This window comes from Epargyreus clarus, unplaced genomic scaffold (assembly GCF_041222505.1).
Source record: "Epargyreus clarus isolate Ecla_fem2 unplaced genomic scaffold, WU_Ecla_fem_2.2 ptg000005l, whole genome shotgun sequence".
NCBI classification, from domain to species: Eukaryota; Metazoa; Arthropoda; class Insecta; order Lepidoptera; family Hesperiidae; genus Epargyreus; species Epargyreus clarus.
Window position 1 is genome coordinate 10469634 of NW_027332213.1, and position 26919 is coordinate 10496552.

General features: G+C 33.8%; 1 protein-coding gene across 7 annotated transcripts in view; it reads left to right on the top strand.

The window, feature by feature from the left end:
• Positions 1-26919, top strand: part of LOC140742280 (homeotic protein antennapedia) — a 246585-nt gene that overhangs the window by 36182 nt on the left and 183484 nt on the right. For 3 of the 7 annotated variants that reach the window (XM_073073148.1, XM_073073142.1, XM_073073145.1), the window contains exon 2: positions 23734-23776. The exons of the other annotated variants lie outside the window; for them this stretch is intronic. The gene's annotated coding sequence lies outside the window, so the exon portion shown is untranslated. The remainder of the gene's footprint in view (positions 1-23733; positions 23777-26919) is intronic. 7 annotated transcript variants of the gene reach the window in all.

Consider the following 26919-nt stretch of genomic DNA (forward strand, 5'->3'; position numbering starts at 1 on the left):
AGGTACTTCATTACGGGGGCAGGTCGTAAATCAGGACTTCTAATATTAACCGTGCCTTGGTGGGGCAAATTGCGCCCGTCTAGTCTGTGGCTGGAATATGTGCGAACGATCAAATAGTGTTATGTTCAAATTTAATGTAGGTATCCTGAGGGAAACATATGTGATGTTAAAAATACAAAAATATTAAATAAACATTTCTGTGAAGCTCGTATGAATCCTACGTTTTGTTTAAAGATGTTTTAAGCTTATAAGTGGCTATGATGTCATAAGTCATGAGCTGCTACTTCTATCAGGATTTTATAGCATGTTATATATATTTAAAAATCAATAAATGGGAATAAATTCGAAAGGATCCGTAGGCAAACTTAGCGAATTTAAACTTAAAACTGATACCTTATCATATTACATATCGCCAATGAGCTTAGGTATTACTCACACTATACAATATACTTCGTATTAATGTACATACATATTTTAATTTAAACGATATTCGCTGTTTCTTACCATGTTTTCATTGGCAGAGGGATACGTACGTCATACGTACATTACAAGGGCGGATCGTAAATCAAGAGTTCTAATATTAACTGTGCTTGTTGGAGCAATTTGCTGCGGTTATCTGTGGTCGGATAGGATACCGATGAGGTGATAATGTGTTTGTCACCTAAAAATGTATGCTCTGTCAACTGACTAATGTAGTGATACTAAAAGTCCGAATTAATGTACGTTTATGACTTCGTATGAGATGGCTTTTGTCTTTTTATTTTGTTTTATTATATTTCATGTGATGAATGCGACGATACAACTGCTAACTTTTAAGCAGTCATTCGTATTCTACTTAAAAATATATATGCCACAGTTCTGTATTTCCAATTTCTTAATAAATTCTCGTAGTGAGAATTATCATGATTAAATAAAGAATCATATGGACAAGTTTTTACCACAGTTTGCGGTTGTGCCACATAGTAAATTTTTACATTATTTAACATTTACCTACCTATTAGCTGTAAGTTTTAAAGTCTTTTGTTTGTACAAAATACCTTATTTAATCCGATATTTGCTTATGGTAATTTACTCATACTTATCTACACTTTCATAAGTGATAAAACCTACCTTGTAGGATATACTTTTTGTAACATAGAGGTATAGGTAGTTACTGCTCATTAAATATTACCTGATACTTTTTTTCCGTAATTTGTAGGCTTCCGTAATCATATTTTGTTTCCTTATCAAGGTTTCCATACAATTAATTTTTTTCAACTCCACCCAAATGATACTCGATATCAAATATTTAAGCATCTATTTACAACAATTTAATTTTTTTTCTGCCACAGACATAAATAAACGGACCCCTCTAAGATCCTCGTACTAATGTGATTTTAATGTACTCCAGTGACGTCTTCGCTTAAATATTTTGTAATCTGCATAGTTCAAGCTTTCAATGTATAGAAATATAAACCCAAAAATGTAATATAAATTCATTGATTGCAAGACTCCACGCGACACGTGTGAGAGTGTTATTTTCTATATTTTATCATGTTATACTTTTCCAGATATTTTTTTTTATTTCATACTATGCATTAATTTTATAGGTAACCCCAGAAATTATTTTTCCCTTAGTGCCTCTAGTTATATGACAAAAACGTAATTAAAAGTGCGAGTGATTGTCTGTATTATGATTGCTTTAGAGCATCTTCATTCATCGTACTAAAGTTATATTTCGAAAAATATACTCGTATGTACCTATATTTCAAGAATACTTTACACATTAACGTTCTTGTCCTGTTCCAATTCTCGTGACTGCTGTATCAAAACAACTGCAACGGACAGACCGACTGATTTATATACGCATGTGTTATTAAATTTTACAGGACCTTCGTTTGATATAACTTTATTTATTCACATTACCTATACGTTTTTATATGCTTGCATAACGTATTAAACTTATATAAAACAAATCTGATTGTCTCGTCTGATCTCTAAATGTCAACACGATTCGATCTTTTTATTTATGTAACCTAAGGCCTCTAATTACTTTTATCACTCATTAAACGGCTGGTATTAATGTAAATACCTTCATTAAAAATAAAAACGGCAATAGATTAAAATCGCACGCTCGCATGCAAATTTGCTCACATTTGATTAAGTGCTGGTTAACATAGTGGTAAATTATATTAGCTAACCATTCGCTTCCTATGAGGTAGTTATTTTCTTTCATTTATAATTCACGCAATTGCGGTGTAATCCTTGCATGAATAAAGAAAATTGTGACGTATTCATAAGCGGTTTACGTAATATCCGTGTTGCACGTGCCCATGCATGCAACTGGCACGAAGTGAATATGACCTTATGTCTTAAAATACCCCGCATATGCACTTTGAAGTAATTTTAAAATAAATTTACATGCGTTTACAAATAAATCTATATAAATGAGAAAATCTTCGAGTGTGTAGATTTACTTCTCTGTTAGGTACTTTCATAAATTATGTTCTCAACGTCATAACAGTTTACAGATAACAAAATATAAGAGTTCGGGGGAGAATTTGCAAAGACGCAATTTATATTATTTTTATCTTTTTTTGACACTATCGGCCCCTCCCTGTTTCGCGTGCTCCAGACAGGGGTGTGGAAGTCATTTAGGTTCTGGTCCCCTTGTGACCCCTCAAGAAATATGGGGACTAAGGGGACGATCGGCTCAGCTTGAATCCTGGCACAAAACATCGATGTGAGATAATAGCCGATTTAGAACTAAGTTGAGTGGACTTCCGATGCACTTGTAAGAATGAATGCCTTCGCTATAAGTCGCTTAAATGGATGAGTAATTGCCGCGCACACTATCAGAATTTTAATGGTAAGTGCATGACGGTATAAATGTCAAACAAACTTAACAGCTTGTAAGTATGTTTTTTTAAGCAATTCATCATTATTTCTTCGTGGCCGGTAATTAGTATACATCATATTAGGTTAAGTCTGATACGTGAGAGCGGTATTAATGTAAGAAAAATACTTTGGAAAACAAACATAATCATAAATATTAACAATATTCGTTTAACGGGTAAAATTGTAGAGATAACTGCATAATTATATTATACAATAACTTTACATTAATTATACTTTACAATTTAAAATATAATATAAAACCGATGTAATTTTTTTCTATATTGCAACAATTTTGTTGCCATATAAATAAAAAAAATGTTAAGGGTGAACAACCTTTATCACATAGGGGTATGAAAAATAGATAGTAGCCGATTCTCAGACCTACTGAATATGCATATAAAATTTGGTGAAAATCGGTAAAGCCGTTTCGGAGGACTACGGTAACTAACACTGTGACACGAGAATTTTATATATAAGAAGATGAAGATAAATTTGTACTTACGATCAATTATTAAAATTATTATTAATGTCTATCCACGATATCGGTATTGGATTGGTAGGCATTTGTAAGTAGAACATTGTTTTCGAAGCATTACAACGATCAAGTGGTTGAAGCCTCAAATGGATCGGAAAATGTTTGTGTGTATGAAATTATTTTTGTCGCGACGCCTCCTGTGGCGTACACTTTTATTTGCCACTGAATCAACGCCCTACTGATATATGGCTGTCGACGACGCATGTTCTCTATTACATTTTTTGTGAGTGCATTAATAATGTTTTTTGCTACTAGTGTAATTTACTACGGAAAATATTGTTCCATGAATTTATCAACCTACGATTGTTGATGCTAGAAGTAAATTCTCTTTCGCTGTCTCATAAAGATGATGTTTTATCGTCGCGTAGATGTGTTTCAAATTGTCAAAATAGTACTATTTGCATTCATTTGATGTGAACATACGAAGTGAGCTTGGGTGGTCCTTATCACTTATTGCGTGTTCAGAGATAGAATGGATCGGTACTGTCCTATATTCTCCTCTTAAGAGACGGACGTGTGTAGTTAGGTACATATGTTCAAACTTACTCTTGAAAAATAAGATAGTGATTTCAACTTGAGTTTGAGTAATCGCTTATCAGCAATATCCATTAACTCGATAAAGTTTTTATTAGTTTATATTTTTTAACATGCTCATGTTGAAGATAGATGGTTTATGGTCGAGTACTTCTGTTATAATTGGGTATAGAAATTATGACACATATGGTTGAGATTGTCGTTAAATAAGTGTTTCATTAAGAACCCATAATGGCTTTTAAAACGATGTTTGTGTTATTACTGCTCTACTTCTCTTTGCGTCACTTTGGCGCTGTTGTGATCGGTTTTCTTTTACTCTTTTAGAGTAGTAGGTACCTTAAGAAGTAAATAAGTGAGTAATTTAAAAGAGTTGATTTTTACTCATACATCAGGTATATCACAGATCTTCCCGCACTCATTCAAATTCGGCTTGGCTTTCGGACATCGAACATCATTCGTAGCAGCGACTTCTTCACAGTAAGTGTACTGCTTATTTCCTTTACCATAAAATGCCTCCCAACCGAGTACGGTAATACATAATTTACTTTCACATTAGCGCTAAACTTTTGAAAGGTGTTGATGAGCGTGTGCGTACCGCATTAAAACTTTCAGAGTGCTAAGTTCCCGTGAACGGACAAGGGAACCGCATTACCTTAAATGGTTGTACCCACTCAAAAATGTAGGTACTCAATCAACTTTCTAATTTATTTTGTGCCCAAATTTTACCTTGGTTCCTTGTTCAAAGTTTATACCTATGTATATGAGAAAATTCTTTCAGAATATTGTATAATATTTTATTAGGTACTACGCAATTTTTAAGCATATAAAAGGAAATTAATAATAAAAACGCAGCTTAAACTATCCGCGCTAGATTTTCTTAATACATAAAGTCAAAAATCTCTAATCGTTACCCCGGCACCTGTACCTACGCCTGGCCAGAGATTGAACCCATAATCTTTTAGTACTTTTAGGATAATTAGCAGTGTTTTTTTTTTGTGTTCAATGAGACTTAAGTGAAAAATGACGAACCATTCATCTTCAAAACAAATAAAAGGTTTCATGATAGGACATACTGAGACTAACACGATCCTCCAGTGTAAATAGAGCTTAACTTATAAGTACTCACTCTATACTGTTAATCCCTCTGTTTTTGCACGTACTTATCGATCGCAAACCATCTCTTGTATCTCGCACATAATTTAGAGCGTAACTTAAAACAGTGTCTAACATAACACATGGTGCAGACACATAGTTGTAGAAAGCCATAACTTATCCCTCCTCATCCCAACTATTCCCTTGGCTCGAACATACATCTATGTATCTAACATGACCCCCTTTGAATAAGTTTCGCTGGAACAGGCATGAGCGTACTTTGTATCTTGGGGGATTCTGAAGTGGTAGGTATAAATAATTTTATGAGTACTTTCCTGAGCCTGTGAAACATCGTATTATAAATATAGTTGTTTTTTAACACAGATATATTCGTTTTAAAAATATTTTTAGAATATTTCAAGCTTCAAACAGTAATTTTATACAGAAATACGTAATTTAATTTAACTACCTTAATGTATTTTACTTTATATGTCTACTGTTAAGTGAGGTAGTAACATGCATTAACTTCACACACACTTTAACATCGATTCTCTTACTTAAGTAATGAAACGAAAAAATTCCTGGCGACCAAATTGTGCTAACCCGAAAAAACATCCTCGTGCGAACATAAAATTTATTACTGATACAATCCTCCAATTCAGCAAGCCACCGGCGCCATACCCGCCATATCTAGTACAAGCTAAGGCCATAACCCTACCGAATATGAAAGTTACTCGCGAACACCACGCGCGTTGTACAATATATCACGTTTTGATTCGGCCGCGCCATAAACAATACAATATATCAATATAAAGCAGACGGTGGCGAAATTTGAGCGTACCGAGTGCGTAATATTTATGGCGAAGGCGGTTCTCGCGAATAAAGCCTATAAAGTTGTAGTGTATTTGTTGTTTTATTTTCAAGTACAAGATAAGAACTGATGGGTGTATTAAAGAGGAGACTTAAAGAACTTATATTAAGTAGGTACTGAGAAATGTAAATTACTTAGAATAAGTTTGTGTTCAAGTTGTATATATTGCTATTTTTATAAAGTATGTATAAATATTTGTTTATGTTAAAGCCTAGCGAAAATAGGAGAGTAGAGTCAATTTTACATATTAAAGATCCAAAGTTTTGGAAGAACCCGTTAAATATTTTGATAAATATATTTATCTGCCTTTATTAAGATTTCAATAAAAATAAACAATTTAAGAGATTGTTAATACGAGATTTCAGAAAGGTCAATATGCCCCCCTGGTCAATATTTGACTGACATTAAACTAAAACGAACTCTAACAATGCGAGATAACGCTATTCTGTCTACGCCTTAGTAGTTATATTCAGTACTTATACAATATAGTAAATAGTCCAAGCTGATGAAGTTGTGCATCCCACGCAAGCTATCGTTGTTTATGGCTTATTTCACTTGCCGTGAAGCTTGACATTGTATTACGGATTAGTTTAAACTAAACTGGATTTCTAGAGCTAAACCCACTTGAATTCTCGCTTATAGATCCTAAACACAATTGTTGTGTTACGAAATTTTAATGTATTTGTTTTAATATAGATTACCTACCTATATATACATAAAATATCTTTGATATTTCGGGTTTTAATGGGAGATTAGATTAATGGAGAGACGGCCCATCTATCCATATTATGCAAACAAAACCAAAAACTAAGGGTCTGTCCTTAGGTCGGCCACGCAACCATGCTCATTCTGAGGACTACATTGGAACGCCTCATACATGTGTTTGCTTTTTTCATAACCTCCAAATTAGAAGACAGCGCCGCTACACTGCTGCTCGCTGCTAAAAAGGTACTCGTAGAAACTCAGACTCATTGCAGTCAGACTAGGTTTTACCACTTTAATTGCGTAAGTTAGGTCACGTTACTTTAAAAAAACCTCACTCAAACCGCTCTCAAATACATAAACGCACCTAAAATACGTAGATACGTTGTATCGAAATACTCCACATAGCTACATTAAGTAGCTACTTACGCCCTCGCCCCACCTCACTACACGGGATTGTTTTAAACTTTGATTAATTCCTTGCTTGTTCTGTTCCGTTACCTTGTTTTGAGTTGATTAGTTCGCTCGCTCGAACAACTGAACTCTTCTTGAATTAACTTTGCAATGCTCTCCTTTATGGAAATAAACTGGATGGGGCTAAACAATAGCGTTGTAGAAAGTTAAGCCTTATATGGTAAAGGTCATATGGCGTTTGAGAATAGAATACAGTTTGTGTCTTCATTTTCTATGGAAAGCATTATGATTTTGTCGGAAATATAAACAAATTGATAAATCACTGAAATTAAATATTGGAAAATTATATTATTATATTATTTATTATTGACTTGTACTTTGTCAGATAGTAACATTTAATGTACTTGAGTTCCATATGTTATAGATACATAGTTTTTTTTTTATAATATATGAGCAGCAGACGATAATGTACTCTACTGATCGCAAGTAGCTACTTCAAACCAGAACACATCAGCGTTTGACACTGCTGTTATGAGGCAAAAATAGGTGTGGAGGTGGTGCCGCAAGAGTCGAACCACCAAGGGTTCTACCACCTTAAAAATTATATAATTTATAAGTAGAAAAGGAACCGAATTGTGAATAATTAAATTATAAATCGTGGATTCGCTCAATTTGTAAACAATAAATCAATGAATTTACAAATTGTAAAATTGTATCTAAGATGTACCTACTTAGTTAAATTATATCTACTTTTTCAATGATTATACATACAGTAGGTATAGTAAAATTTATACAATATAGCAAAAAACCCCAATTATTTATGATTAATTCATATTTGGTCAGATAACAACAGTTACATTATCATTTTTTATCAGAAATATAGGTAAATAAACATTCTTATAAATTTAGATCATCCAGTTGATACCGAAGAGACAGGGTCCATCACAGCGAAGCCACCCGGCGTGACAACTGGAAAGATGGAGCTTATCTCGCGAATTACATTAATTAGAGGTGTGGGTGTAATTAATATTAATTAAAATCACCTTTTAGCTCGCTACACTGAATGCGTATCACAGTTAATAAATTTACGCGCGGCGCATCAACTGCCCTAGGGATGCAATTTTGTGAAATTATCGATATAAGTATCGATATTTATATCGAAGCTCTAAAATATCGATGTGCCGATAATACCAAAAATTCAACGCGGTATTACCGATTTATCGACAATACTATTATTTCGTCCAGAAATTTTCCAGATTGATTTTGATTAACTGTTTGGTGTCATAATATAAGGAATTAGGAACTATTTAAAACATTTTAAATTTCTATATTAACAGGTATTTCGATTTGTTTCGGTATAATAATATCGAATCGGATATGGTTTCAATATCGATATTTATATTTTCGGTTCGATATTATCAATATTTCGATATACCGTTGCATCTCTAAACCGACCACGGCAGGCCCGATAAAGATGCCACGGATATTCACTAAACGTTTTTCAAAAATAAACCTTATAACCTTAAAGTAGAGTATATCGAATCGATAACCAAGTTGCAGCCAATGATTTTAGTTATAAATTTCAGTGTTTAAAGTAAGTAATTTCTTCGTCAAAGCTACTAATAAAGAGAAGTTTGATATGGCCCTTAATTGATTTTGGGGACCTTTGCAGGTTATCATAAAGTAATTAAAATATTGGACTTTGATAATGTTTCAGATAAAATGGTCATGATTGAACTTTTACTGACATTACGTCTTACTTCTAAAAGAATAAAAAATAATTTTAGGAATGCAGTTTATTAATGCTATTACTGACACTAACTTTTCCTTTAGTGTCTTTCTCGTTTTTATACACCGTTGTTGTTACCTATATGTATATAGTTTACTTTGCTATATATTTAGTAAAGAAATAAAATTATCTCTAGATTAGATATATTTCACATTTATCTATATACCTACGAGTATGTATGTATCTGCATAAAGTCAAAAACTTTTTATAATTCTAAGTCTTAGACTTCACTCTTAGTAGTAATACTTAAGTACCTAATTATAAGTAGAAAGTGTAATAGTAAGTGTTACGCATGAAAGAAAGTTCACATCTTACTTCTTGTTACCATGCAAGAATGACCGAGGTCAAGCCTGCGTTAACTTGGACCCCTGTACCCATTGTATTACGGGCATTGCAAGTTGAGTACATTGTAACCAAACTTTTGTTAAAATGTTAATGTATAATAACTGACTTGATAATCCATAAATTCATAAAGTTAGGATTTTGGATTTACGCGAATACATATGTAATATTTGTACATTTATTAATTCAGATGGGTTGTACCTATTATTCACGGAAAAAGGGCAAATACCTAATCACTATCGACATGGCAATCGATAATCTTTAACTTATAATATTAATAAATTAAATTTAAAAATTAGGTTTAAACGAAGTAGATTGTGTAAAATATGTGTAAAGTCTAAATGTTCAAGAATTATAAGTAGATTTTGCTTTAGTTATGTAGAATAATTCGCCAAGTACGAGCCGGACTCGCACTCGGAGGCTTCCGTACCACCAAATGTTCATTATTTTTTAGTTGTTTTTATTCATTATCTGTAAAAATTGAATGTGTCTATCTATTACGGTTCCGGAGATATAGCCCTGTGACAGACGGACAGACGGACAGACAGTGAAGTCTTAGTAATAGGGTTCCGTTTTTACCCTTTGGGTACGGAATCTTAAAAAGCATTATCTAAGTTATATTATACCCATCGCTAATTTTATTCTTACCTAAATACGTAATTAATAATTAATGTGAACAATCATCGAGACAATTTACAATTTTCGTGTATTGTTTAACATACCAAAGAACGTATATAAACGTGTGTGTACTATCATGTATCATAGAAAACTACTCTATAAATAATATAGCACTACCATTTCAAAAGGGTTATATTATTTGCTGCCAGACGTATTTAATCAGGAGTCGTTTTATGAAAATTAAATAAGGGCCGATTAAACCCCTTTGTCTATGACCACATGTGCTTGGGTATATGCAAATGATGTATCGGATGTCGGCGAATGAAATAGGGGCTTAAGTACTTTATTATGTACCTATATTAATAGTTTTAGTTCTAGTATACACATTTTAGTTTCGTTTTATTATGTAAAAGTGAATAACAGTAAATATAAGTACCTACAAGTGTATAGTGATACTATTTACCACTTTAGGTGACATTCTATAAAAACATACTTGTTATTAAAATATTATTATCTAGACTTACATACATATTTATGTACCTATATAGATAATTTCCTTCAACCTTTAGTTTGATTGATCTATTATCAATAAAGTCAAGCATGTTCACGCCGCGGTCACTTTGCCGTTTCTCACGAAGAGGATGGCCACAAAGCCAAAAAAATTATGAAGAAAGGCCGGCTGAACGATGAAATTAGATTTCAGTTTTTGGATTCATTATTTATGTATTTGCCTTACTTTATATCCATGTTCAACAAAGAAAAATTTAGATTATTAAATCCTTAGGACAAAATTTTATAATAAGGACTTATCTTTTAATGTCTTATTAAATAACTTTATGTCCAAAAAGTCATACAATTTACCAATTAATCAAACTTCCCATGTTTTTATTTTTACTGAAAATAGGTACTTACATATGGTCCCTATAATTTTTTAATCAATATTCAACGTAAATTCATTGATACGCACTCGTTTTAATTAAAAGATAAGGTAGTTAAAGTAAATTAAATACCTAAATAATTACGATTGGATTATAGAATGAATTCCGTTTTGAACCACTTAAGATTCCGGAGATTACAGTACATGAGTATAACATTAACATAGCATTATAAAATTATATAAAATATAATTTCAAACAATCTGAATTGAATCACAAATAAGCGATGCACGCATTCACAAAACTGTATATTAAATTAACTTATTTAAAGTTTTTATTGTGGTTTAAATTATAATTTCAAATTCAAAATGGATTACATATAAAAACCAAGTATTTTTAGAACGCAATGTTTTGTTACTTTTGAAGTAGATACTTTAGTAGATTTTAAAATAGGAATAAACTTTCAAAGATACTTTACCCCTACCTAAACAAAGAAACGGTGAATAAAAATACGCAGTATTTTCCTTCGATATTTAAAATCCGTTTCAAAGCTGAAATAACTAAACATTGCGTCATGCGCGAACTGAGTAAACTGCAAATGTTGGCAGTAAATTTGTCATTCTGTCAGCCCGACGCGATTTGGTCAAACTAAAATTGCATGATAATTTTGATTAGAACCGACGGGGCCGCGATGACACATGCAAAAATATAGCGTGAATTGTGGGAGTACAAATTGTGTGGCTCGCACGCGATGCGTTGTGTTGTGAATAAACTGCGGAATGAACGGCGGACAGATAATTGAACGTCAACAGTGGTTGTGTTTCCATTATATCTTAATTTCACTAGGTTTTGAGACGATTAGAACTGCATTTCTTCTTACATTTGTAACTAGTTTAAACTAGTATTTTAAGAATTTGGGAGTCCAGTGATTTTCCGACATTCAAACAGGCAGGTGACTATTCTAGTCATAGGAAGCCTAGTTAAAAATGGAAAATTTTGATAATAAAAATAGATATTATCTCTTTATAATATGCAGAGTTTACAAACGTAAAATATTTTACTCCGAACATAAATGTAATCAAACAGTACACTAAGCATTAGTTACTATTTTAATATAGTTATATTAATAATAAAGTTAAGGACAGCATATAACAAGAGCGTCGAGTAGACTAGTCATCTTTCAGTTGCTGAGAAATATTCTTACACTGCATGAAGACAAAATATATACTTATAAAATAGGTAATCACATACATTATTTCAAATCATAAAGAGTTTTAAACATATCGAACAACACGTGAGCTATAATGATGGAGTATTAACAAGTGTATTAAGCCTATAAGAAACTTAAGTGGCATACTAATGTGTAGTAAATTTTCCGTACGAGGCTTTAATGTGTCGTGGTTAGTGAACGCAATAAAGATTAAAATTAAAACATCTAAAAATATTTTTGTTGTTTTGGTTTTTTATTTGAATACCATTTTTGAATGTAAGTGAAATAACTAAGTTAAAAAGTAATGATCATTGAACCATTTTTAGCCCGTGATATATTTTAGCCGTGATATTGTGATCGCCAAATACATTTTTATCATTGTAATATATCATATATATCATTTCTAATTCATTAACATTGCGATGTTGATATATGTGGGAGAATGCTTCATTTCATATATATAAATATTCCGTTTTTAAAATCACATGATATTAATTTCGAACTACCGCTCCGTATTAACAATTGGCTACCCGTATCATGGTATAAAAAAGGGGCGCGCAACTGTCAACAGATCAGAAGTTGTCCAATAGTGGGCACGGCACGGTGGTGCTCTGAACTGTTTGGTATTTTGCTTGGGTGTTATTGTTACTGTGGTGGCATTAACGCTTATTCGTTTAATTATTTTAACTATAATTTTTATAAATATTGGTTAAATTAGTTGAATCGAAATACCATTGTAGATCTACCTACCGGCGCGCCCACATCAGAATCGGGATAGGATACGCCCTTTTATTACGTAATAGTTTTAAAGTAACGGTAACAGAAGATAAATCAACCGCGTGTATAGGAAGTGTTCTACTGAAGAATTTATCGTGGCTGTACTCCTGACGACAGTTTGGGACGCGCAATGGAGGCGATATGGACAAGGCTTTCGACATAGGAGGAGCTGTGTGTGAAACACATGATGAAACCGGTTGCGTGAGTAACGTGTACGGTTTGTCTAAATATTGTAATAATTTTATGTGCATTATTTTAGCAAGCGTGTGAAAGCAACCGCAAGCTTGGGTACCGCAAGCTTGGGTATGAAAATTGAGGAGGTGGAAGGTGGTTAGCATCATCCATGTTAACTGTCTACGTAATTAAGACTCATTTGCGCCGAGATTCATTGGCGAACGATTGGCGCTCCGGTATGATCAAACCAATGGTTTTTATATTTTCGATTGTTAAACTTGCTATTTTTTGCTTTTTGAAAGTTGTTAAAGATTATAAGAATCACTAATATGAAAATGTTTGGTTATGCGCGAAGAAATTAACAATCATACGTGTAGGTACCGACATTTTTTTAGAAATGTTTTGGCTTTTTAAAATATTCGAGTAATTTCAACTATGCTTTTCACAGTTTCGTTACTTATAGCAACGCTTTAATAGGCGATGCTCAATAAGTAGATGAACAATGATCATATTGTTTTAAATTATTGCGCTGCAAAAAAATATTTTACGATTGTGAATACAAGTTCTGATATCTACCCTTTTGTATGTACCTATTCGTTGTAATGCATTTAACATTCTTAAATAAACTCCGTCTTAAAATAAAACTAGTCACAATGAAGATTATTATTGAAGTAAAAGGTTTGATAAATCAGGTAGCATACTTTTTGCCATCGCAATTCCATGGCCGTAAATTTCGTAAGTTTTATTTCTAGTTTCACCTGGAACACCGTGATAGTGAGATATGTATTGTGCTCATTGAAAGGTGTACTCTCAACCAGCGCTTGTCATTTTTAGTAGGATGCTATCTAATAATATTTACCTAGCGCTTGTTCCCAGAATCTGTAACTAAAATGAAAGCTGCTTATTGGGGGTTTTGTAACAACACTTGACTTGTGATGGCCGTAGACGTGGACCAAAATTGAATGAAAATGTAACATTTAGATTCTGGTGGTGAGTCAGTAAGTTGTTTATCGGTAAGCGACTTTGTGCTCTTACAAATTTGTGTATTTAAAGTTATTGATAAAGGTTACAATTTGCGAAGGATACATTAAGGTAAAGCTGAAGAAAAGGAGTTTGGTAACGTTCGCATCACTCCAAATGGTGTATTGGACTAGGCAAAAAAAAAGGTGAATTAACGTAAGTTATAACTTATTAATAAACATTGTTTTGTGACATAATGTGTAACTATTACTTGCTATTCACTTTAAAAATTGCAGAAGTAAAGAATAATGGTGCAAAGCTGTAAGCATTTTGATCGGTCAAATGTGTTTAAAGGTTTAATTTAATAAAGACAATTCATCAGCCTCGCTCGGAGTCGATCAAGTATTTTTAATAATAACTTAAAGTTTGAACTTGTTTTACAGTAGTTTAAATAATACCTTTAAATAATACCTTTCGAGATGACGTACATCACGATCCTAGACTTTACGTGTGAAATTATATTATGTTGGTACCTTTAGTGAATACATTAACAGTGGTAAGTCAACTATACCATCATGTTTTAATTATTCATTGACATGAGGAGTTTATTGTTATTTCATTTAATTTCGTAACTGTGCAGATGGCGACATTACGTCTAGATATACGGCTGTGGATAAAACAAATTCAGAAAATTCACGCACGCAATGTTTATATGATACGAAACTGTTCGGCATGTTTTTCTCCTTTTCATAACTTTATCGTCGTTACACTCAAGCAGGTAAAGTTTGTAAAGGTGGTAGAAACCTTTATGGTCCGGCAATACCAATACCATACAGCAGTGTTAGGCTCTGCTGTGTTGAAGGTGTTGATGGGCCTCAGTAGCCTCTTACCATCAGGTGGACTGCATGCTCGTCTGCTACTTCTAGAGGTATGAAATTTGGTTTAAAGTTTTTGTGTGTGAGCGAATATTATGTATAAATCAATCCGGGACGAAATAATGGTATTTGTAGGTACTTATTATTCTTGCAAATGGTTAATTACAACAACTTTTGGAAGTTATTCACATTTTCTTGTGATAACAGATACTGTTACGTATGAGTTATATTAAATTGAAATAGGTAATTCTATTATTTTCAGATATTGTATTGGAACTCGAGGTTCATACCACAAAATATTCGTTTTTATTTTGTGTTCATACTGTTTTGACCGCTGTATGTTATTCTACTAATTAAAATGTATATCTTTGCAGATTTATAAGTCAAAGTCAGGTTCGGACGAGCAATTATATACCTACTGCAAGTTCTGATAAAATTCGAAAAATCGAATACTGCAAAAAGAAACAGAGACAAGAGTACATACACTACTGTCAAATTGGACTCTGCAATGTGTGATCATTATTGTGTGGTAAAGACTTTGTTTGCAGCAATGCCTATCGCACAAACGAAGGTAATTGTAATAATCAAGGTAAAAGTAAAATGATATAAGGTAAATAATATAATGAAGGTAGGATGACTCCAATAACTTTTTACGTTTAATGACCTGGTTTTCGTTGTAATGTAACTGTGGACTTCAGAGTGTTATTTCGTTGGCATTTGACGTCATCACATGAACGGTACGAACTATAGCTCATGTTATGGTAAGGCAATAGTATTTAAATTATTTTATTAAGAATAACGACCACGGAGTACTTGCTGCTCTGATATTTTCTTTACTGTATGTAAAGTTGACATTAAAACTGTTTTGAACGTGACAATTCACTTTATTATTATTTTCACACATTTGTGTTGTAGACATCAGGTTTTTCGGTTTGAAATTAACTTTTACTTTTTTATTTTTATGCTTGTTACAGCTTATTTGTTTACAGTTCTAAATAAGAAAAGCACTCGTGCATGGTTTTAAGCAGGTCTCGAATAGTTTCTTATAAAATTCTGTCATAGTCAAATGAGCTGACTTAAAAGGCATTAATGATTTTCAAGAAATCCTGTCTGAGATAGTCAGACACATTATAACAAATTCGGTAAAGGAAGACATCGTGAAGAACTACACATCGGGAAATATATTCTCAAGGGTATCTGGAGTCTACCCAGTGTACGTTTGGCGATGCAGAAGACTATGCCATAGATTTAAGCGAGCCAAACGAAAAGATCTGTAGATTTTACTCTCAAACCATGAACGAAACGCGGAGCTCTCTCGTTATATCGTATATAATTATTGACTATACATATAATGTAATGTGTTTTCAGACTACGAGAACATGTGCTATGGAAAGTAAACTATTTGAACATGTCAGATGACTGTGAACCCTGTGAAGCAATGACAGTATCTACAGTCAAAAATCTGGTAAAAACTTTGTGTTTCTCTTGAGTACCTGCGAACTTTGGAACGGTATGTGGTTTGTAAGTTCTGTTATCGGGATTGTCTTGCATATCGATGATTGTCTGGCCAACAGTCACGTTTATGTTTGATAATAACCCGAGTGCCATGTGATTTGGCAATTCTTTTCAGGAAATAATCAATTATGTACGTACGCTATGTGACTTAGCGAATTTATGATGTCATGTGACTTGACATCAGCCATGTGATTTGGCAATTCTTTTCAGATAATAATCAATTACGTACGTAAGCTATGTGACTTAGCGAATTTATGATGTCATGTGACTTGACATTAGCCATGTGATTTGGCAATTCTTTTCAGGAAATAATCAATTATGTACGTACGCTATGTGACTTAGCGAATTTATGATGTCATGTGACTTGACATCAGCCATGTGATTTGGCAATTCTTTTCAGATAATAATCAATTATGTACGTAAGCTATGTGACTTAGCGAATTTATGATGTCATGTGACTTGTCATCAGCCATGTGATTTGGCAATTCTTTTCAGATAATAATCAATTATGTACGTAAGCTATGTGACTTAGCGAATTTATGATGTCATGTGACTTGACATCAGCCATGTGATTTGGCAATTCTTTTCAGATAATAATCAATTATGTACGTAAGCTATGTGACTTAGCGAATTTATGATGTCATGTGACTTGACATCAGCCATGTGATTTGGCAGTTCTTTTCATGTGACACGACCATTTATTTACACTATTAGACACCGGTTATGGGGTTAACCAATTAAAGTTACGTGTTTTGTGTACCATGAGATTTGGCTTCTGTGGTTAAAATTGAGACTATATTATCCGCGAATCTAAAGTAGTTTATCCACTTCTTTAATATTATTGAATTTGATTTTTTTAAACTTTTGTTCGCGAGCCGTAACGGCTGCTCGTCAGAATGGCCGTGTGGGAGAATGCTTCATTTCATATATATAAATATTCCGTTTTTAAAATCACATGATATTAATTTCGAACTACCGCTCCGTATTAACAATTGGCTACCCGTATCATGGTATAAAAAAGGGGCGCGCAACTGTCAACAGATCAGAAGTTGTCCAATAGTGGGCACGGCACGGTGGTGCTCTGAACTGTTTGGTATTTTGCTTGGGTGTTATTGTTACTGTGGTGGCATTAACGCTTATTCGTTTAATTATTTTAACTATAATTTTTATAAATATTGGTTAAATTAGTTGAATCGAAATACCATTGTAGATCTACCTACCGGCGCGCCCACATATAATTTACCTTAGTTACTCTTGTTATCAGTTAAAGTAAGAATTAATTGTATTAAACATGCCTAGCAATTATAATCAGGACCACGTGGACGCAACCTTATGAAGAAATGGTGTTTAGTCCAGCCACTCAAATTTCGACAGGTTAAAAACTTTGGATCCTAACATAGTTAATTTTTATTCATATCCTGATGTCTTTTAAAGAGCCAGAGGATAAAACTAGGTTTGAAAAATGCTTTGGATGTAAAAATTTATTTTGTTTTAAAGGCAATTGTTACAAATTTGACCTTAAGCTTCTCGAAAGCTTCCCAGCAAAGTAGAAAGCAACAAATGCTCCATAGAAGAAAATCAACAGTTATTTTAGAAATATTACATTATAAACCTTCACGGAGGTGTCTGATGGGAAATATACTACGTCTCTTTCTTCTGTCTAATAAATTTCAAATTCCGTCATTTCGTACAGTTCGACATTGCATGAAAAGAAATTCCAAAGCTATATAAAGGTGTTGAAGGGGGTCGACCTAAAAGTGGGTAAACTTGCCAGTCGGTGTCGTCAAATCACGTAAATTGAGGAAATTGCTTATCAAGACTTGTTCACAAATCTATGATCTAGCTCTCTTATCATTATCATCAACCCATTATAGTCTGCTCGGTAGAATTCTCCTCTCGGTATAAGAAGGATTAGGCTGTAATCCACCGCGCTTGTCAAGTCTGAATTTGTAGACTTACCTTCGAAAAAATTGAAGATCTCGCAGGTACGAGTATATAGGTTTCCTCACGATGATTTCCTTCACCGTTAAAATATGTTATAAATAATTTCTAATATGCACTTAATATATTTGATAAACCTGAGGTAGGTCTGGGATTCAAACCCTCAAGAGGCTGCGCTTACTTTGCGGTCACAAACTAGGAATGTAGAGTTTACACAACCTTCAAAAACCTCATCCGCTAGTCGGATCAACGACCGGATTCTGATGAATGATTTGGACATTTTATAGTGAAAAAGGTAGAGTTCCGTTTCGTGAAAATTCGAATCAGAAGAGTAACGGTTGCAAGGTTGCACAATACATAATACGATTGTTTACCTACGCAACTGTGGTTTGTGGTTAGAGATAACCAGAACTTGACCGTTCTAGATGGACGAGATTATTCACAACTGCTTTACACTTGGAATAACTATTATCGCTTAGTGTCATTAGAAATGAAATATTGTTTAACGGCTTAACATACAATGTAAAGGACATTTTCTGGAAAATAACTAAGAATATATAGATGTAAAGAAAAGGTTTCTTAAAATACATACTCCATCTATCCAGATCCTCTGTTTTGTGTAGGTATGTGATGTTTGAAGTAATATAAAACTTTATACAAATACATAAACTATAATTATTAGATATAAGTATCGTTATTGATTTTATTAGACACAAAATATATTTCGTGTATTACGACCACACTAATTATATTATCTACACTAATATTATAAAGAGGAAAACTTTGTTTGTATGTTTGTTTGTAAAGAATAGGCTCAAAAAGTACTGGACCAGTTTTAAAAATTCTTTCACAATTCGAAAGCTACATTATCCACGAGTAACATAGGCTATATTTTATCTGTATGTATCCGGCCGAGAATCGAAGCCGGGACCCTCTGCGCGTCACACCGGTAAGGTGATCACTTCGCCACGCGGGTCGTCTAGTTATAAAATAAAGAAGAGACGGTATTATAAAATCTTGGTATTCATATCTAAATACATAGGAGTTAAAGTTGTCTTGTAATTATAACTCTGTTATAATTGTTTCGCAATCAATCATGTCACCACGCGTTCATTATAAATGTTAATGTAATCGCTAAACAAGTTTTTGAATTTATATAATACCACACTTATTGCTAGGGTAGATCTATTCACTACATAAACCGCAATAGACAATACGAAATCAAAAAACTTTTATTCGCATATCGTCTTAACCCTCAACCCTTGCTATCCGCTTCATAAAGTCGAAACGTACAAAAATACGAACATAATGCCATTTGCATAATGTTTCAAGCTTTGTTTTTTCATAGAGCACTGGCTCTCAAATGTCACCACAGAGTAAGGGTGCGAAAACATCCATTATGGGGTGCAGAGTGTATTAAAAATCGTTTCGCGTCCTTTACATTCTTAAGGTTATAGGGTTTTGCCGCATTTAGTGCGAAATGCGAAGAATGCCCATTGGAGGATCGAGAGATAAATGCCGTTTCCTCCAATTTGCTTCGTTTGTAAAGGTTTTTGCTTAGGTTTTTTGTTTTATTGTACGACGCTGGAATACACGAAAATACAGAACATGGTTATTTTATCTTAAAGATAATTAATTACTTACGTAAAAGACCACAATTTAAATGCACTTATTTGAATTGCAATGTGGTGGTTTTTCTTCAACTTGCTGGATATTAGAATAGGTATGTACGTAGTTTTGAATCAAGCAAGCTAAACGCAATTCTTAAAGTTTTTGCGAAGTATAAATGCACGACAATAAAAATTCATGCTTATGAATATAAAATATTTAAGGTAAACGTGTTTGCCTAAAGTAGCTACTTGTAGTCAACTTGCCAAGATATTCAAACGGAACCAGTGGACATTACACAACCAGAGCACTGATGCACTAGATGACTAGATGAACAGCGAAAGTGTGAGAGAAACTGGGGAAGTCCAACCTATTAGAAAATGAAATAGGTCGTGACGTGTAAAGACGTGGGCAGCATCGGTTACGTCCTGTGCGTGTGAGAGGAATCATTAAACTAAGGTACAGGAGATTAAGATGGACAGAACTTTCTGATGTTGGCTAACCGTTCTTGTATTGGGAACAAAGCGTTCGCCTTTTAAAGTAACTATGTGAGATCAGCTTAAGTTATGGAAATCTAGTGTCGAGTAGTTGAGTTTATTTTTGTGATATATATTTAGGAATAAAGACACATGGAGTGCGCTACCAAATTCCAGCATATCACCTTCTTAATTACAATTATGTACTACATACATATGTAATAATTAATTTCAGTATGTATGTACATTTCGACAGAGCACAAGCTTAATAAATCTAGCTGAAAGCTGTACTGAGTATCATTTTTGTAATATTGTTGGAACAGTATATTTACCTACTACATACATACCTACACATACTTACTTTTTACCATTATCTTTAATATTTGAATATAATCATTATCTAAGAGTTTAATAAACGTGTTTCTTCTTTTTACATGTAAATTATCAACAATATTCTCGAGAAAAGCTCCTGATTTTGTTTTCAATTGACAATTCATAAAACTATAATAATCGAATATTCAGAAAGTTGTAGAGTATAGGTATCTTGTTCCTAATGTGAGTAGAGTAGACTTGAAGTCTCTACGACCGGATGTAGTAGTCGTTCCGGCAATAACAGTTCCGGTGCCGACACTCGGCGCGCTTCCGTTTGTTTGTGCCTTCGACAAGCCTGAGTTACGAGGAAACGTGAACATGGTATAAATAGATTATTTGCGTATTTTTGCCAGTATTCTAGACAAGGTAATAATAATATTAAAGTAACTATATTCAAGGTCCTCAAAAGTCCTCGAAGTCTCGACCTCGACAACACCGCATCATAAGAAAAATCTGCATTTTCTTCTCATTCTCAAATTTTTCTTCTACTGGATTCGAGTCATCTTGCATAATGTTATTTATGTATACTATATTGCACACTGGTATGTATACTATAATATACACTATAATGTACACTGGTATTAATTAGTACAACGTAATAGATGTCTATAACATTATACTGATCCTTAAATTCTGTGTTCGACACAGACACATTTAATGAAAATTAAGAGTGAGATATTGAGGTTTCACGGCAAACGGTGTAGTACAAATTATGTTATAGACTAGAAGAACGCAAATTTATAAAATTGATAAAATATAATATAAATTTTCAAGAGTCTCCACAAAGTGTAAGAACTGTTACTAACAAATAGATACATTGAAAGTCTACAGTTAGGTGAATTAAAAAATACCTTGATGTATCGCATACATTTCGACATATTTATTATTCCTCTTCAGAACTACAGAAACGTACAATAGGTATTGCGCTAATGCCAAGAACTGTTCATTAGTTCATATTAAGTGATCATCATGTTGGTTTTAACGTAAAAAATGACATTTATTTCAACATTATGATAATTTAATAATGATAGAATATTTAAATGCGAGCGCCTGCTGCCGAGAGAGGTCTCGGGTGTTTTTAATTTGGCGCAAAATTAATGAAGATTCCGTTATTTCGTTTCAGAAGAGTTGCGGCGTTCAGAAAATGTCTGGCTTTTCTGCGTAATTCTGCACGGTTGTTAGTATTTTGTTCATTTTGTTTCGCTTGTACGTATTTAAATAAATCACATTTTTGGTGCGAGCGCGTGTGAATCGAAAAGTAAAGCGTTTAGTCGCCGCTATATAAACCAGGTTATTGGAAAGAAAATGGATATTTCTTCGGCGATCAATGCCTCATATAGCACCCCATAACGGACCGCTTTACATACCGCCCCTTAGAAAACCAATAAGAACAATAATAAATAACTCTTATCATATTTCGAGTATGCTCCTGGTCGCATCGCGAGAGATCCGAACCAATATATCACTAGGAATTTACGAGGCAAGATACGACAGGAAAATTGCAAGAATGGTGGCGCAATCTATCTTAGTTGGGTTGCTCGAGGGAGGCTGGGGGAGCTCAGGGGCTCTGAGGGGGTCGGGGCGAGGGGCCGAAGGGGAAACTTCGAGAGGTTATTAGTCCAAGCATCTGTTGTTGAGCGGGGGCGTGATGAAACTGCTCGGGTACAAGCTAACAAATCTAATTGCTCAGTAGGCGCCCGTGTATAGTCGCCTTGACAAATGGCCCCTCATGTGGTAGCGTGGTACACGGCAGCAATTTGTTAAACGCACAGGTCACCCCGGGTGATTTAAGATTTTTATAACACAATATTTACTACTAGGAGCAGTAAATACAAGGAATGGGAAATATTTCCACTACAGTGTTAAAGCGTAAGGCACGTTTTTGCTTGTATACACTGAAATTCAATATTTGACTGAGTACACAAGAACGCTTTCTTAGCGTTTGGTAAGTACTTAAATAAAATTTATAACAAGCTCCTAGAATCTTGTACAACATTTTCATGCCAAATTGACTGTTTTATAAAAGTGGTTAATACATTTAGTTTGGCGCCTACTAATGAATTATATTTTTATGATGATAATTTAATATGTGACTAATAAAAGAGAGGTAAATGGAATTGCATATTATATAACTGAAAGTCTTTTTGGAGAAGAGATATTTGCTCTTGTTTATATTTTCCCTGCGGTTTGCATCAATTAGATGCTTAAAATTTGTTTCTATTAATATTTTCAAAGATTCCCTATGTAGTTATCTAGTGGGTAGGAATGCGTACTCTACATGACTTTTAACATCCTTCTCTAGTTCGAAGAAAGGTGTAGAAGTCTAACATTTTTTATATCGGGACTCTGCTTGACGTAAGATAACAAAATACGAAAAGTTTAGTTCTACCGTGTACCCACCTCATACAATCTTTTTATGCTTATCTTTCTGTGATTTATGACTTACTCGGCGTCCAACAACGGGAAAGAAAGGAGGTATACAAAAGTAATTTATTTTTTACGTTTGTTTTTCTTGTCCTTCCATCGTGCGTGCTGTACTGGCCGCGGGCGAACAAGTTGGCATTTTTGAGTTGTCGCGTATGATTTATCTGTGACCCGAGCGTAGGCGGTGCTTAGTGCGATCGGTATTTCGGGTTACGTGCATAAATCAAAAATAAATTTAACCTGTCACTCCTTTGTTGTGATTGGCGCAAAATTCTTACACAAAAAAATCAGCACGACGCAACTCTTAAAAGCTGCGATCTTTTCGTAAGGACATATTTCGCTCCAAACATGTATCAACGTTGTTCGGCTGACAGTAAATTATGGTCATCAAAATTTGTTTTATGTGCATTACTCAGACAGTTCGAACCGGCTAGATATTTTAGCGTTAACGCGATATATTTTTGAGGTAAGGCGACATAATGTTTCATGTAGCAATAAGTGTAACACGTCATAAATCCGAAATTGTCGTTGTCGAAACTGGTTATAAAATTGTATAAAAAGTTCACACATACACTTCGATATTCGACAAACATAATATCTTAATGTTCTCTCAATTAAGCGTCTTTACTGACCGGACATGCGCGGGACAGAATTATTCATGACGTGAGCTACATATCACTCCAGTAAATGATTTACGCAATTTTTACACATGAGATTTTCGACTTAATTAATATGACTTATTTTGTTCGCAGGTACGTGTGCAGTTATGTTTGGAGTGAAAGCACCTGCATTACCGTAAGTTTTAACTAGTAAATATTAATGTCACCATACATTTAGAGTACCGTTAATACAAGTGGTTGGGGTTAACACCGCAAACTTTGACATCAGTTGTATTCATTAGTAGGTACATTTTTAAGTATTTCATTTTATACACCTTTTAATAGCGCTTTGTACGTGTTAAAGTTATTTAAGCTAATTTATTCTTTAATTGTCGCTTGTATTAAGTTTTTATTAAGGGTCAGACAACAAAAATATTTTACGAGTAATTAACACTTTAAATGTGTCATGTGTTATTTTTATAATGTTTTTGTTTTCCTTTATAAATACGGTTCAAAATATATTTATGTATTGTGATCAAAATAATGGGGATTATAGTAGGTACGTACACACAGACTACTGTTTACGAGATATCCTAGAATAGGTATCTTTATTTGCAGTTTGATGTATGCATGCTATGGAGTCCTACTGCTAAGTCCAGCGAAATGCCAATTTATTCTAAAAACCACACCACAAACATTATCACGAACCGCAAAAAATGACAAAAAACCGCAAATAATGACAAAATCGTTAATAAGATGGCTCTACCTACTGACAAAGTGTGACATCCGAACGTTCCTACATTGCTATATCTATAAAGAAAAATACAACAACAATGACACGTATCCAAAACAATACACACAATTCAAATACATAATCACATAAGCCCGTACGTCACATTGGATGCATCGGAAAGCGGCCGCGAGCGATGCCCTGGAAAAGTGCATGCATTATGAAGATTGCACATTGCATACATCTAGCCAAGCCAAGCAGTACTGCACCGTTGCCAAAAATCACACGATAAATAATACAGGGGCAAGCATGCATTATAGCCGTACCTTATCTTAGTGAATTTGAAGCCAAGAATTGTCCATTAAATATGCATTAAAATTACCTGTCCCGAATGAAAAATAAGCGGAGTTTACGACCGTTTAACTCATTGTTGCTTCGGCAAATTCCGATGTATTGAATGGAAATTATACTTAGACACTACAGAAGAAGGTATCGCTAGGTATTCATCATCACATTTCTGACTCACTGAGCATGTGTCTCCTATTACAATTAGAAAGGTTTAGGTCATAGACCACCAGGTCGATTAGTAGACTTCTCATATCTTAGAGATTTTTTTCAGATAGGTACCGAACTGGCAGACATGTAGGTTTCCCTTAAATGTTAATGAAGGCCATAAAAAATAATAATACATATATTAAAAAAATATAGGTTGCGTGTTTGGGATTCAAACTCTGGCCCTCATCGTGAGTGGTTGAGTTTCAGACCATTGCACTAACAGTTATTACTACTACCTACATCTTGTGTACCAGTAGGCATTCATGGCGGTAAGGAAAAACTTTATAAAAATCCTACTTAGCTGTTGATGACAAGTCACCCTTTACTTACATACTTACTAGGTACTTTGATGAATAATTCCTAAACAAGGGAACCTATGTTAAAATAATTACATAATCTTAGAGTGAAGCTAAAAAATAATAAAATTTGCATTTTCACAAGACAGTGTCTGCATTCAAAAACTGGAAAAACTTGTATTAGATCAGGAAATATTATATATATTTTAATCCAGTACCACCAGTTTTTGCAATTACCAAATATATAAAAAATATTAAAGGATCTGCTAATCTGTAGACACGAACGGTTAAATAATGATTTTATCCGATCGGGTTATAGATCAGTCGGCCTACAAGTCAATTGTTAATCAGCTGAATAACAATAATAGGTATTAGCGACTCAAGTTGTTCTTCGCCAATAAAGGTCTCGCCTCACTTTTCGGATCGAACGATGTCGTTTACAGACATATCGTCGATTCCACGTTATTTTATGTGGGGAGGCCCTAACTGATACCTCAGGCGTTTTATTGTTTCTTATTATTTACTTTTTTAACCCGTGAACGCGGATAATGTTCTTTAGATGCATGCGTGTAGTATGAAGTGTATGGAATTGTGGATTTCTTTATGACTGCCCGTACTTAAATAGGAGTAGGTATAGTTTTATTTGTTACCTTAAGAATTTAATAATAACTTTTATAGGACAGAATCTGAAGTCCGCTACAAAAAACTGCAAATTACCGGTCTGCCATGGTCAGTCTGCCTCATCGCTAACTTTGTGCACGGAATACAAAAAAAAAGAATACTTTCAAAACACCATCCAAATGACTACTACTGAACCAGTTTTTGAGAAAATCTTGGACATACAAGCTTACATACATACGTACGGCGGTTGAAGCCTGTTAAAAATACAGCGTCTTTATAAAAAAACCGACATACCACCCGAGCCATTTGCAAAGAAACGTTATATCAAAACCGGCCACACTAGTAACTGAATCATGCGAAATCCGTCTGGTTCTATTACTCAGTAGTTCGCAGGGAATTCTATTAAAGTATCACATCATTAGGCATTCCTAATGCGTTCTGCGTACGCCACAGCCTCCTCAATTAGATGCGTAGCAGATAATACTTCACAATCAGCATTTATACCAAGTGACCGTTTCGGTATTCGTTGAATGTGTTACATCATTCTAGTGTTTTGTTAGTTGGTAATTACTATTATTTTATAAGATTTTTAATAGAATACATATGCGTGTAATCTTCTTATATATAAAATCTCGTGCCACAATGTTAGTAACCGTACTCCTCCGAAACGGCTTTACTGATTTTCAACAAATTTTATATGCATATTCAGTAGGTCTGAGAATCTGCTACTATCTATTTTTCATACCCCCTACGTAATAAGGGTTGTTCACCCTTAATACTTTTTTATTTATATGGAAACACAACGTTTGCTGGGTCAGCTAGTTTTATATCTAAAACAAAAAAAATACACAAGAGTTTATGTTATCGAAAACTAAAATAGGTAATATATTCTAATCTATAATAATTTCACTAAAGTAACTAAATCCTTTTAAATAAACAGTGAATTGGATAAGATAAATCGTTTAAAGATTTTATAGCGAGCTCCAAGACTTGCTCAGAAAATCATTCACGCATAAAGTGGTTAAAATGGTTGTATTGTACCTAATTTATTTTTTATATTCTTTTGTAATTTTGCTGGTCTCCATGACGTCAAGGTCGTCAAGCCATCAATAACAACACCTACCATACATCAATAAC